The sequence below is a fragment of the Arachis stenosperma genome, chromosome 7 (genome assembly GCF_014773155.1).
Source record: "Arachis stenosperma cultivar V10309 chromosome 7, arast.V10309.gnm1.PFL2, whole genome shotgun sequence".
Classification (NCBI taxonomy): domain Eukaryota; kingdom Viridiplantae; phylum Streptophyta; class Magnoliopsida; order Fabales; family Fabaceae; genus Arachis; species Arachis stenosperma.
In genome coordinates this window covers 8,216,564-8,228,906 of record NC_080383.1, presented here as the reverse complement: position 1 = coordinate 8,228,906, position 12,343 = coordinate 8,216,564, and positions in this window count along the sequence as shown.

The window sequence follows — 12,343 nt, the reverse complement described above, 5'->3', positions numbered from 1 at the left end:
TTGTGAATTAGGTTTATAGTTGTGACTTCATATATATACTGTGTTTTGTTCCTGTTATAATATGCTATTAGTTATTTTTTGCTAATAAAAGATTTTTAATATCAAAGTATGTTACAATGGTATTTCTGTGTGGTTTTTAAATATATTTTTTCTGGTTAATATATTTTTGTTTTAGGCAAACATCTGAGATAGATAAAGAGTTGATAACTGAGTTGTTGCAAATGATCGATACTCATAATGTCATAGCACAGTCTTTTCGAAGAGTTAGAGAATTATATGAGTGTCATCCATCTGAGATTTTCTCATTGAAGTTGTATTCGCAACGGAACGTTGATCGAAGAATGTACAGTGCTCCTCTTGCGATGAAGTTGCTGCTTTGATTGTTGGAGATTTTGATTCGTCGGACCATGGTCGTGACATTATTGTTCGATCTACTGGTGGTCGGTTGCAACGTATATGAAACTCATGCTCTGTATTGGCCCTTACAGTATCCTCTGTTGTTTCCGTATGGCGAGGATGGTTATCAGCCTAACATTGGTTATCGTGGTCAACAGCTCGGATATGTTCCTGGAAGGAGAACAAGAGTTTCCCTCAGGGAATTCATATGTTTTCGTCTCCAGATTAGGGAGCACGAAGATGGAATTATTCACAAGTCTAGGCGGTTGTTTCAACAATTTGTTGTTGATTGTTTCACGATGATTGAGTCGCAGAGGTTGTATGAGATTAGAATGAAGCAAAGTACAATTAGAGGAGAAGTCCTTCAAGGAATAGAGGAGGCTATGCGTCGTGGCGATGATGAGGCTTCTTCAATTGGGACACGAATCATTTTGCCTTCCTCATTCACTGGTGGTAGACGTTACATGTTTAACCGTTGTCAGGATGCCATGGCGATTTGCAAACATTTTGGGTATCCAGATTTGTTCCTCACTATTACGTGTAATCCAAATTGGCCTGAGTTTCAGCGGTTCACGGAGCGGGAGCGAATTCCGATTGCTGATCGTCCTGATATCTCTTGTCGTGTCTTTCATGCCAAGTTGAAGTGCCTCCTTAATGATCTCAAGGAAGGTGTGTTTTTGGTCCACTTAATGCAGGTAAGTTCTTTTCTCGGTTAGGATTTCAATTTCTGTTAGTCGTGTTTGGGATGTAGTTGTTTGGCTTATTCAGAATGTTTTTTGTATATTTTAGGTATGTATACTATTGAGTTTCAAAAAAGGGGTCTACCGCATACACACATGCTACTGTGGCTTAATGCGGAAAGCAACTTACAAGTGTTGAAATTGTTGATGAATTCATCTGTGCCGAGCTACCCAATCCCCAGAAATTTCCATCTCTTTATAATGTTGTCACCAAGTACATGATCCATGGTCCCTGTGGTCCACTTAGACCGAGTTCTCCTTGCATGAAAGATGGTAAGTGCTCAAAATTTTATCCGAAAAAATTTGTTGACCAAACGAGCTTTGATGAAGATGGCTATCCAATATATAGACGTCGTAATATGGGTGTCACAGTGAAGATCAATGATGTCGATATCGACAATAGATTTGTTGTGCCCTATAATCCACTGTTGTTAATGAAATACCAAGCTCACATAAATCTCGAGTTCTGTAACAAGTCAAACGTTATCAAGTATCTATTTAAATATGTTAACAAGGGTCCAGATCGGGTGACCGCAACTGTTGGAGAGAGATATGATGTTGGTCAATCTTCTCAAGTGGTTGATGAGATCAAACAGTATTATGATTGTCGTTATTTGTCACCGTCTGAATCCATGTGGAGAATTTTTGCTTATGATATTCATCAAAGATGGCCGTCGGTACAGAGGTTGACTTTTCACTTGCCCAACCAGCAACATGTTGTATTCGATGATGCTGACATCACTACTCATGTTTATTTGCGCAATAAAGATTTGTTGACGATGTTTACGGGTTGGATGATGGCCAACAGGCGGTTCTCGGAGGGGCGGTCTCTAACATATGTTGAATATCCAGGCAAATTTGTCTATTGTTTGAGGAGTAGGGAGTGGAAGCCAAGACAAAGGGGATTTTCAATTGGAAGATTGAGTTTTGCTCATCCTTCATCTGGTGAACTTTTCTACATGCGGATGCTTTTGAATGTCCAGAGAGGTTGTACTAGCTTTCGAAGTATAAGAACCGTGAATGGTGTTACATATGATACATTTCAAGAGGCATGTTCCGCTATGGGATTCTTGATAGATGATAATGAGTATGTTTCTGCTATTAAAGAAGTCGCTGAGTTAGCGTCGGCTGCGCAGCTAAGGAGGCTTTTTGTGATGTTGCTGTTATCTGGTTCCATGGGAAGACCTCTGTTAGTTTGGGAGCAAACTTGGACTTATTTGTCTGATGATATTCTTTACCGTAGAAGACACGAGCTGCGATATCCTGGTAAGATTTTGTTTGTTGTGAATTTATTACAAGATAGGTAGGCACACACGCATCGACACAGTAGAGAAGTTATATTATGGTGCTAATATTTATTAATTATTGTTGAACGTAGATCTTACTATGAGTCAAGACGAGTTACAGACATTTTGTTTGTTGGAAGTTGAGAGACTATTGCAGAGTAATGGAAAATCATTGAGAAATTATGCTGGCATGCCCGTTCCTAATAACTCTTTAGTCTCTCAATTTAGCAATTTGATGCTGGTGCGTGAGTTGCAGTATGATACTGTTTCTTTGTCTCGTGAGCATGATGCAGATATCTTAAAGTTAAATGAAGAACAGAGGGTGGTCTACGATAAAATTATTGACTGTGTTTCGAATAAGAAGGATGGGTTCTTTTTTGTGTACGGGTTTGGTGGCACTGGAAAAACTTTTTTATACAGAGTTTTGTCAGCTAGATTGCGATCTGAGAAAAAGAGCTTTTCATTTTTATGAATTTTTAAACTTAAAAATTAAATTTTTTATTGAAAATTAAAAAATAAAATAAAGTTTTTCAATATTAGGAAGACAAAAAAAAAGATGAAAACTTTTTATTTTTAAATTTTGAAACTAAAAAATAATCTTTTTACCAAAAAGTTGAAAAATAAAGATTTTAAAAAATATCCAGTAAACAAAAATTTAAAAAAGTTTAAATTTTTAAAATTAATTTATTCTGTATTTATGAAAAAATAGCATTATCCGGTGATGAAAAAATAAAAAAATGTTCTTGAAAAAAAAATTAGAATTTGAAAAGACAAAATTTTTTATTTTTATGAATTTTTAAATTTAAAAATTAAATTTTTTATTGAGAATTAAAAAATAAAATAAACTCCAGCAATATTAGGAAGACAAAAAAAGATGAAAACTTTTTATTTTTAAATTTTGAAACTAAAAAAATAATCTTTTTACCAAAAAGTTGAAAAATAAAGATTTTAAAAAATATACAATAAACAAAAATTTAAAAAGTTTAAATTTTTAAAATTAATTTATTCTGCATTTATGAAAAAATAGCATTATCCGGTGATTAAAAAAATAAAAAAATGTTCTTGAAAAAAAATTTAGGATTTGAAAAGACAAAACTTTTCATTTTTATGAATTTTTAAACTTAAAAATTAAATTTTTTATTGAAAATTAAAAAATAAAATACTTCCCTTTCCAATTCCTTCAAACCTCCCAACCACCAGCAAGAGTATAAAGTAGCAAACACAATTATATCAAACAAGGAATATACAAATAGGAGCAGATAAGGCATTTAGACAATTAGCAAGTAATATGCAGTCAAATAGGCAATCTCAAACAATTCACATAGTATGCATATGATGAATGCCTGTTCCTAGTGGCTGATGATATCATCTTGTCGGTTATAGAGCCAACCCGACAAGTCCTGGTCGCTAACCATTGGACTGTCCCTCTGTCACGCATCCCCAACTCGAGTTATACTCGTTATAAACTTGATCATAAACATGATCCATATCCATCACCCTCACTGGTGAATATTTCGGGGGCGAGCTCATCCGGGTCTTTCACAGTGCCGGCCACACTTACGACATAGGGTCAACAGAGTCTCGAGCCTCCACCTGGAGCACGTGGTGGCTAGCCACTGCTTTCTCCCAGGGATCTCGTGCCTCTGATAGTGGAAGTGCAAATCTCAATTATCAATAATTCAGCATAAACATGCATGAATTCTCATCCATGGATCAACATCCATATCAGCCATTCCGGCTCATGGTTAAATCCATAACCAGCCAATATTCATAGCATACACAGCTATTCCGGCTCATGGTTCAATCCAGAACCAGCCAATTCACAAATAATCATGGCCCTTCGGCCAATGGCATAACAAGCACTTCCACCACCATCCTCCGCATCTCACTTAATCATCTTTGATCCTCATTGATCATTCATTTTCCCTTGCTTCACTTGCAAGTTACCTCATTCACTAGCCCCATTTTAATAGCTAGGCATGCCATAATGATTTAAGACATAAATGGTGAGATCGGAGGCTTAGAAGTATGAGATTTGGCTTTTAAAACTCAAAATCAACTTTGGGATGAAAACAGGGCCACGCGTACGCGCACGCGTGGATGGCCTCAAAAACTCATCGACGCGCAAGCGTCATGCACGCTAACGCGTGGATTACAAATTTGCCAATCGACGCGCACGCGTCAACCACGCGTACGCGCGGGTGTTCTCGTGCCCCAGGCACAACACCGGCACAATTCTGGCATAACTCTCTGGAAAATGTCTGGGCATTGGGTGCAGCACCATCGGTGCGCCCGCGCACACCACGCGCACGCGTGGATGGCGTTTTCTGGAAGATCGGCGCGTACGCGCCAAGTGCGCCCACGCGCAAGGGGTCATCCTGCTAAAAATTTTCTATGTTAAAAGTTGCAGAATTCACAGATTTAAACCCCGATCTTCCAACGGACATAACTTCCTCATTTTAAATCGTTTTTCACCCGTTCTTCGAACGGCATGGACATCCCGGATCAAATTTCATTTCTAAACAGATTTGGTACAAAACAGAGATCCGTAGTCCAAGTTATGTCCCGTCAAAGTATGCCCAAAAAACCATATTTTTCATACAAAACCACAAAGTGCCATTTTCAAAACAAGCCATTTCCAACTCTTTTCAAAATCTATCAAAACATGCCAACTTCATCCCTTTTCTTTGAAATCAATCAAAATATATCAAATTCAACATCAAGCCTCCTCAACTCACACATTGACACATTACCACAACTTACCAAAATCACAATCTCATCATGTTACCCCACTTCACCCAAGTGGCTCAAACTCAAACACATTGACATATCATATACTATTCCTCATGCCAATTCTCAACAACACCAATTCCAATAAATCATTATTGTACACAATCAACATCATACTCACCATCAACATGGTTCAATCCACAATTCAACCATAACCAATCATCAAGCATATATCACAACATGCATATTTCTCATACATCATACCACCAAGGCATCAATAATCATCATCACATATATGACCACATCATATATCTCAATCATTCAACAACATCAATAATTTAATGCCTATCTTAGGGCCTCTAGCCTAAGTATTTCCTACCACATTACATATTAGATACGGGAAACCGAAACCATACCTTAGCCGAATTCCCCAAGCTCCACGGAGCACTTCCAAACTACTTATCCACAAGCTCTCAAGGCCTCAACACCTCCAAGAACAGATTTTTCACCACCAAATCCTTTTTCAAGCTTTTCAAAATCACCAATCAAGCTCCAATATTCACATATATACAACCTAAGCCACAATCATCATACCCATACACAACATCTCAATACCCAAACATCATAAAACCACAAATCACACTAGGGTTGAGAATCTTACCACACCCAAGGTCCAAGGAGACAAGATTAACCTTTTCCTTCAAGAGAGTTGGGTCCTATAACATCAAAGAACCCAAAATCTCAACATTTTACCCATGAAACTCGAAAAAGGGCTGAAATTTCGAACAGAAACACGTGGCTTACCTCAAAATTAATTGTATGGGTTTTGTAGAGCTCTCCGCGGTGACGCGTGGCCGCAAATGGAGCGACAATCGGAGCTCTAGATCAAAAGTTATGGTGGTTTGAAGATCAAGTGAGAGAAAGAACTTGAGAGAGTGTTCTTCTCCCCCCTTCCCTCTAATTCAGCATGTTTGTGTGTGTAATGAGGAGAGAGAGTGCTGAAAACTAGGGTTTTGGTTAAGTTATGTTGGGCCAAGGGCCCACTTTGGGTCCGGTTGGCCCGGTTTGGCCCGTTCGGTCCAATCTTGGTCCGAATTCTATAAAATTGGTACCAAATTCTCGTCTCAGTCTCCTCTATCACAATTAGCCATAAAAATCACATTTTAGGCTTTCTAGAATAAATTCTCATTTATGGGTTAATTAGCCGTTAATTAACCGGGTTTACATTCTACCCACCTAATTGGGAATTTTGCCCACAAAATTCAAATGCAATTATCTGAGAATAAATGCGGATAATCCGTTCGCATCTCCGACTCAAGTTCCCAAGTGTGTTCCTCAACACCGCCTCGACTCCAAGCCACTTTCACTAAAGAAACCTCTTTTCCACGCAACCGTTTGATACTAGTATCATCAATTCTGACCGGAGCCACTGGAAGCGTCAAATCTTCCCTTAACTGAACCGATTCGGGTTCCAACACATGGCTAGCATCAGGAGTGTACTTCCGAAGCTGCGACACGTGAAACACGTCGTGCAGGTTCGAAAGATGAGGTGGTAGAGCCATCCGATACGCCACCGGTCCAATCCTCTCTAGGATCTGAAATGGACCAATGTATCGAGGATTCAACTTTTTTGCTTTAATCGCCCTACCTACTCCCGTGGTCGGAGTAACCTTAAGGAAAACATGGTCTCCTTCCTCAAATTCTAAGGGCTTTCGCCTCTGATCGGCGTAACTCTTTTGACGACTCTGCGCCGTAAGCATCCTATCACGGATTTTCTTGACTTGTTCAATAGTCTCAGCTATCATTTCCGGTCCCAACAAGCTTTTCTCTCCAGCTTCATACCAACATAGCGGAGATTGACATTTCCTCCCATACAAGGCCTCATACGGAGCCATTCCGATGCTCGCATGATAACTATTATTGTATGCAAACTCCACCAATGGCATATACCGATCCCAACTCGCCGGTTGGTCCAAAACACAAGCTCTCAACATATCCTCTAGTGTTTGGATCGTCCTCTCAGATTGACCATCTGTTTGAGGATGGTAAGCCGTGCTCAAGCTTAATCGGGTTCCAAAAGCTTTTTGAAATGCACCCCAAAACCTTGAAGTGAAATGAGGATCTCTATCAGAGATTATAGTAGCAGGTACACCATGAAGTCTCACAATCTCCTTTATGTATAACCGTGCTAGCTCCTCAAGGGTGTAAGTCATACGAATGGGCAAAAAGTGAGTTGACTTCGTCAGTCGGTCCACAATCACCCAAACAGCGTCAAAACCAGCCCTAGTCCTTGGCAATCCTGACACAAAGTCCATTGCAATACTTTCCCACTTCCATTGTGGAATCTCTAAAGGTTGCAACATACCGGCGGGCTTTTGATGTTCAATCTTTACCTTTTGACAAGTTAAGCACTTTGAAACATATTCCGCCACATCATTCTTCATACCCGGCCACTAAAACATCGCCTTTAAATCATGGTACATCTTAGTACTTCCCGGGTGAATGGAGAATCCGCTTTTGTGCCTCCTTTAAGATATCTTGCCTCAAAGTGCCAACATCCGGCACAATGATCCTACCCTTGAATCTCCATAACCCATCTTTTTCTTCCGACACTCTCCACTGTTTTCCTTGCTCAATGGCCGGTAACACTTTCCATAATGCTTCATCATTTTGATGAGCCTTTAGGAGTTCGGACTTAAAGTCACTTGAGATTTCTAATTGGCTCAAACATAAAGTTCCGGATACTTCTCGAGCACCAATTTTAAGACTCTCGAATCCCTTGAGCAACTTCTCCTCTTGAAGCATCATCCAAGCCGCATATAATGACTTCCGACTCAACGCATCCGCCACTACGTTTGCCTTTCCCGGATGGTAATGCAACTCAAAGTCGTAATCCTTCAACAATTCCATCCACCTTCTCTGCCTCATATTAAGCTCTTTCTGATCAAAGAGGTACTTCAAGCTCTTATGATCAGAGAAAACTTGGAACTTAACCCCATAGAGATAATGCCTCCACACCTGCAAGGCAAACACAACCGCAGCGAGTTCCAAATCGTGTGTAGGATAACTAACTTCATGAGGTCTCAACTGTCGTGAGGCATACGCCACCACATTACGATGCTGCATCAGCACGCACCCTAAACCCTTTAATGAGGCATCACAATACACCTCAAATGGCTCATTCGGCTCGGGTAACACTAACACAGGTGCAGTAGTCAACTTTTTTTTTCAATGTCTGAAAGCTCTCCTCGCACTCAGGAGTCCAAACAAACGGAGTGTCTTTGCGGGTTAACTTTGTCATTGGTAACGCTATCTGTGAAAAGCCCTTGATAAACCTTCTGTAATAGCCAGCTAAACCCAGAAAACTCCTTATCTCTGTTATGGTGGTTGGTTGTTTCCAATCCATCACCGCCTCCACCTTAGTTGGATCTACTGCTATTCCCTTCTTACTCACCACATGGCCCAAAAACTTCACCTCACTCTTCCAAAACTCACACTTAGACAGTTTTGCATAAAGTTTCTTCTCCTTTAGAATCTGCAACACGGTTCTCAAGTGTTCCGCATGCTCTTCTTCAGTCTTGGAATAAATCAGTATGTCATCAATGAAGACAACAACGAATTTATCCAGAAACGGACGGAAGACTCTATTCATGTAATCCATGAATACCGCAGGAGCGTTCGTCAACCCAAAAGACATTACAGTGTACTCGTAATGACCATAACGAGTTCTGAAAGCGGTCTTAGGGATATCCTCACCCCTCACTCTTATCTGGTGATAACCGGATCGCAAATCAATCTTAGAGAAAACTCCAGCTCCTTGTAACTGATCCATGAGATCATCAATTCTCGGCAATGGGTACTTATTCTTTATTGTAACCTTGTTCAGCTGTCTGTAATCCACACAGAGCCGCATACTCCCATCCTTCTTCTTCACCAGTAACACTGGAGCACCCCACGGAGAGACACTTGGTCGTATGAAATTCTTTCCCAACAAATCCTCTAACTGAGACTTTAGCTCGTTCATCTCTAACGGTGACATCCTATAAGGAGCACTTGAGATTGGTCCCGCCCCGGGCACCAACTCAATAGCAAACTCAACCTCTCGGTTAGGTGGAAACTCATCATATCATCGGGAAACACTTCCGGAAACTCACACACAACCGGAATCTGCTCCAACCTTTGATCATCACCCGAAACGCTCGCGGTTAACAACATGATACCCTGACATTCGATTCCAGAATAGTTCACCATCATCGAGTTCAAGTAATAATTATTCACCACGACCGGCCCTTCTGTATCTTCCGGCATAAAGTACACCGACTTTGTAGAACAATCAAGCAGGACATGGTTCTTAGATAACCAGTCCAATCCCAAGATAAGATCAAGACCGATCATCGGCAAGCAGACTAAATTATGAACAAAATCACGCTGCTTGAACTTAAAGGAAACTTCCGGGCATCCTAGCCTAGTTACCATGGCTTCATGGGTAGCATTGTACACTCTTAAATCATAACCTAAAGTTACAATCTTCAGTCCTAACTCATGGGCTTTCTCAAATGCAATGAATGAATGTGATGCTCCCGAATCAAATAAAGCATTTAAAGTTTGACCAGCTAATTCACAGTTACCTCGAATGAGTGTCTCAGATCCCTCAGCACCTATAGCTGAAGTGGTGAACACCCGACCAGTCTGTTGTGCCTTCCCAGCACCTTGTTTCTGCCTCTCCGGACAACTTGCGGCTTTATGCCCCGCCTTTCCACAATTGTAGCACAAACCCCATCCGGCCTTGCATGGTGCTCCCGGATGGTGACTTCCACACCTAGCACAAGCTTGATCATTCTGAGGCTGCTTCCCAAACTTCTTTCCTTGGGAGTTTGTTGTTGTTGGGCCTCCTAAATGAGCTTCCCCTCTTGAAAGACGGACCTCTAGGTGCAAAGCTCTTCCCTCGGTTCTGTGGAAATGATCCTTTGTGACTTCCTTCTCAGCGGTTGCCCTTTTCACACACTCCTCAGCAACCCTACACTTGTTCACCAATTCGGAGAAAGTCCTAATCTCCATTGGCCCTACTGAACTGAAGATATCATTCCGGAGTCCTCCTTCATACTTAACACACTTCCATTCCTCATATTCCATCGGGGTCCCTTGGCACATACGAGAGAACCTGAACAGCTCCTCAAACTTGTCAGTATACTCTGATATGGACATAGTACCCTGCTTCAGCTGTAACAATTCAAGTTCCTTAGCCGTCCTAGCAGAAGTCGGAAAGTACTTCTTATAGAACTCTTCTTGAAAGACATTCCAGGTGATATAGTCATCACCCTGCTACAGAAGACGTCGGATGCCTTGCCACCAATGCGATGCTTCACCTATGAGCATATAGGTAGCAAACTCGACACGCTGTCCTTCAGGTACCACTTGTGCTTGTAATGCTCGCTCTATAGCCTGAAACCATGTATCAGCCTCAGTCGGGCTAGTAGTTCCCTTGAACTTAGGCGGATTAACCTTCAAAAAGTTTGCCAGTGTCATCGGGCCCTGAACTCCACCTCCATCATTACCATGGTTGTTCATCTGTTGACCAAGAGCCTCAGCAGTGGCTTGCATAGCAGCAGCCATGTTCTCCAACGCAGCCATAAAGTTCACCGGGTCATTAGGGTTATTCTCCGGTGCACGAGCATTCGTACGACCTCTTGCACTACCTCTACCGCGTCCACGAGGCGCCATCTGGTTCCTATACACACCCAACAATCGATATTAAGTTGATCAGTCTCAATCGGAAGTCTAGTGCTTCAAAGTCCCAAATGCATGCTCATGAATGTTTATGCCAATTATATCAAGCAGATATACTAATAGCACATAACACACACAGAGAATGCACAGAAGCATAGTCAGTCCATCCCTCAGGCTCTACAGGAACGAACTGCTCTGATACCATAATGTAACACCCTACCATACAGAGTCTTATGCTTAAGTCATAATTCAGAGATGGCAAGGTATTACGACCTCTAAAATAAAAATTTAGTACGTATAGTAGTGTGAATGATTGATTAAACTAGGAGCCTTTGTAGAAAAAGGGGTAAACAAAAACCGCAACTTAAAAGCGCAACACTCCGATCGATAACGTAACGAACAAGGATAAACCAACACGAGATTATATATACAAGAGAGTGTCAAAAACAGGAATATCAAGGCTCAAAATCCAGCTGCGAAGATAACCGGTCCGAGCATAACAATATATACATATGATAAAATAAGGAAAACCTCAAAGGAAACCCAAAGGGACACAAATACATAAAACCTATTCTCCAAAAATCTCCCATAAGAGGAGTCATCACAGCATGTATTATTTATTGGAGATAAAAGTATCTAAGCAAAACATATAAACTAAACAGAGTCCCCAAGAACAAGGAATCTTCGCGAAACTAGAAGTCTCCAGCATGCTTCAGCGGGAAACCGTACGTCCTGCATCTGAAAACCACAAAATCCGCATGGGTGAGAACCAGAGGTCCCCAGCATGGTAACAGCTTCCACATATATAATATATAATAATAGAGGAAAGCCAAAGGCAATCCTAGAACTTCCTCCAGATAATATCAAGCTTATAAACAAGCTAAACCGTATAAGGGCATCTGACTAAAGATTCTTCAGTCTAACTAATACTTCCCTTTCCAATTCCTTCAAACCTCCCAACCACCAGCAAGAGTATAAAGTAGCAAACACAATTATATCAAACAAGGAATATACAAATAGGAACAGATAAGGCATTTAGACAATTAGCAAGTAATATGCAGTCAAATAGGCAATCTCAAACAATTCACATAGTATGCATATGATGAATGCCTGTTCCTAGTGGCTGATGATATCATCTTGTCGGTTATAGAGCCAACCCGACAAGTCCTGGTCGCTAACCATTGGACTGTCCCTCTGTCGCGCATCCCCAACTCGAGTTATACTCGTTATAAACTTGATCATAAACATGATCCATATCCATCACCCTCACTGGTGAATATTTCGGGGGCGAGCTCATCCGGGTCTTTCACAGTGCCCGGCCACACTTACGACATAGGGTCAACAGAGTCTCGAGCCTCCACCTGGAGCACGTGGTGGCTAGCCACTGCTTTCTCCCAGGGATCTCGTGCCTCTGATAGTGGAAGTGCAAATCTCAATTATCAATAATTCAGCATAAACATGCAT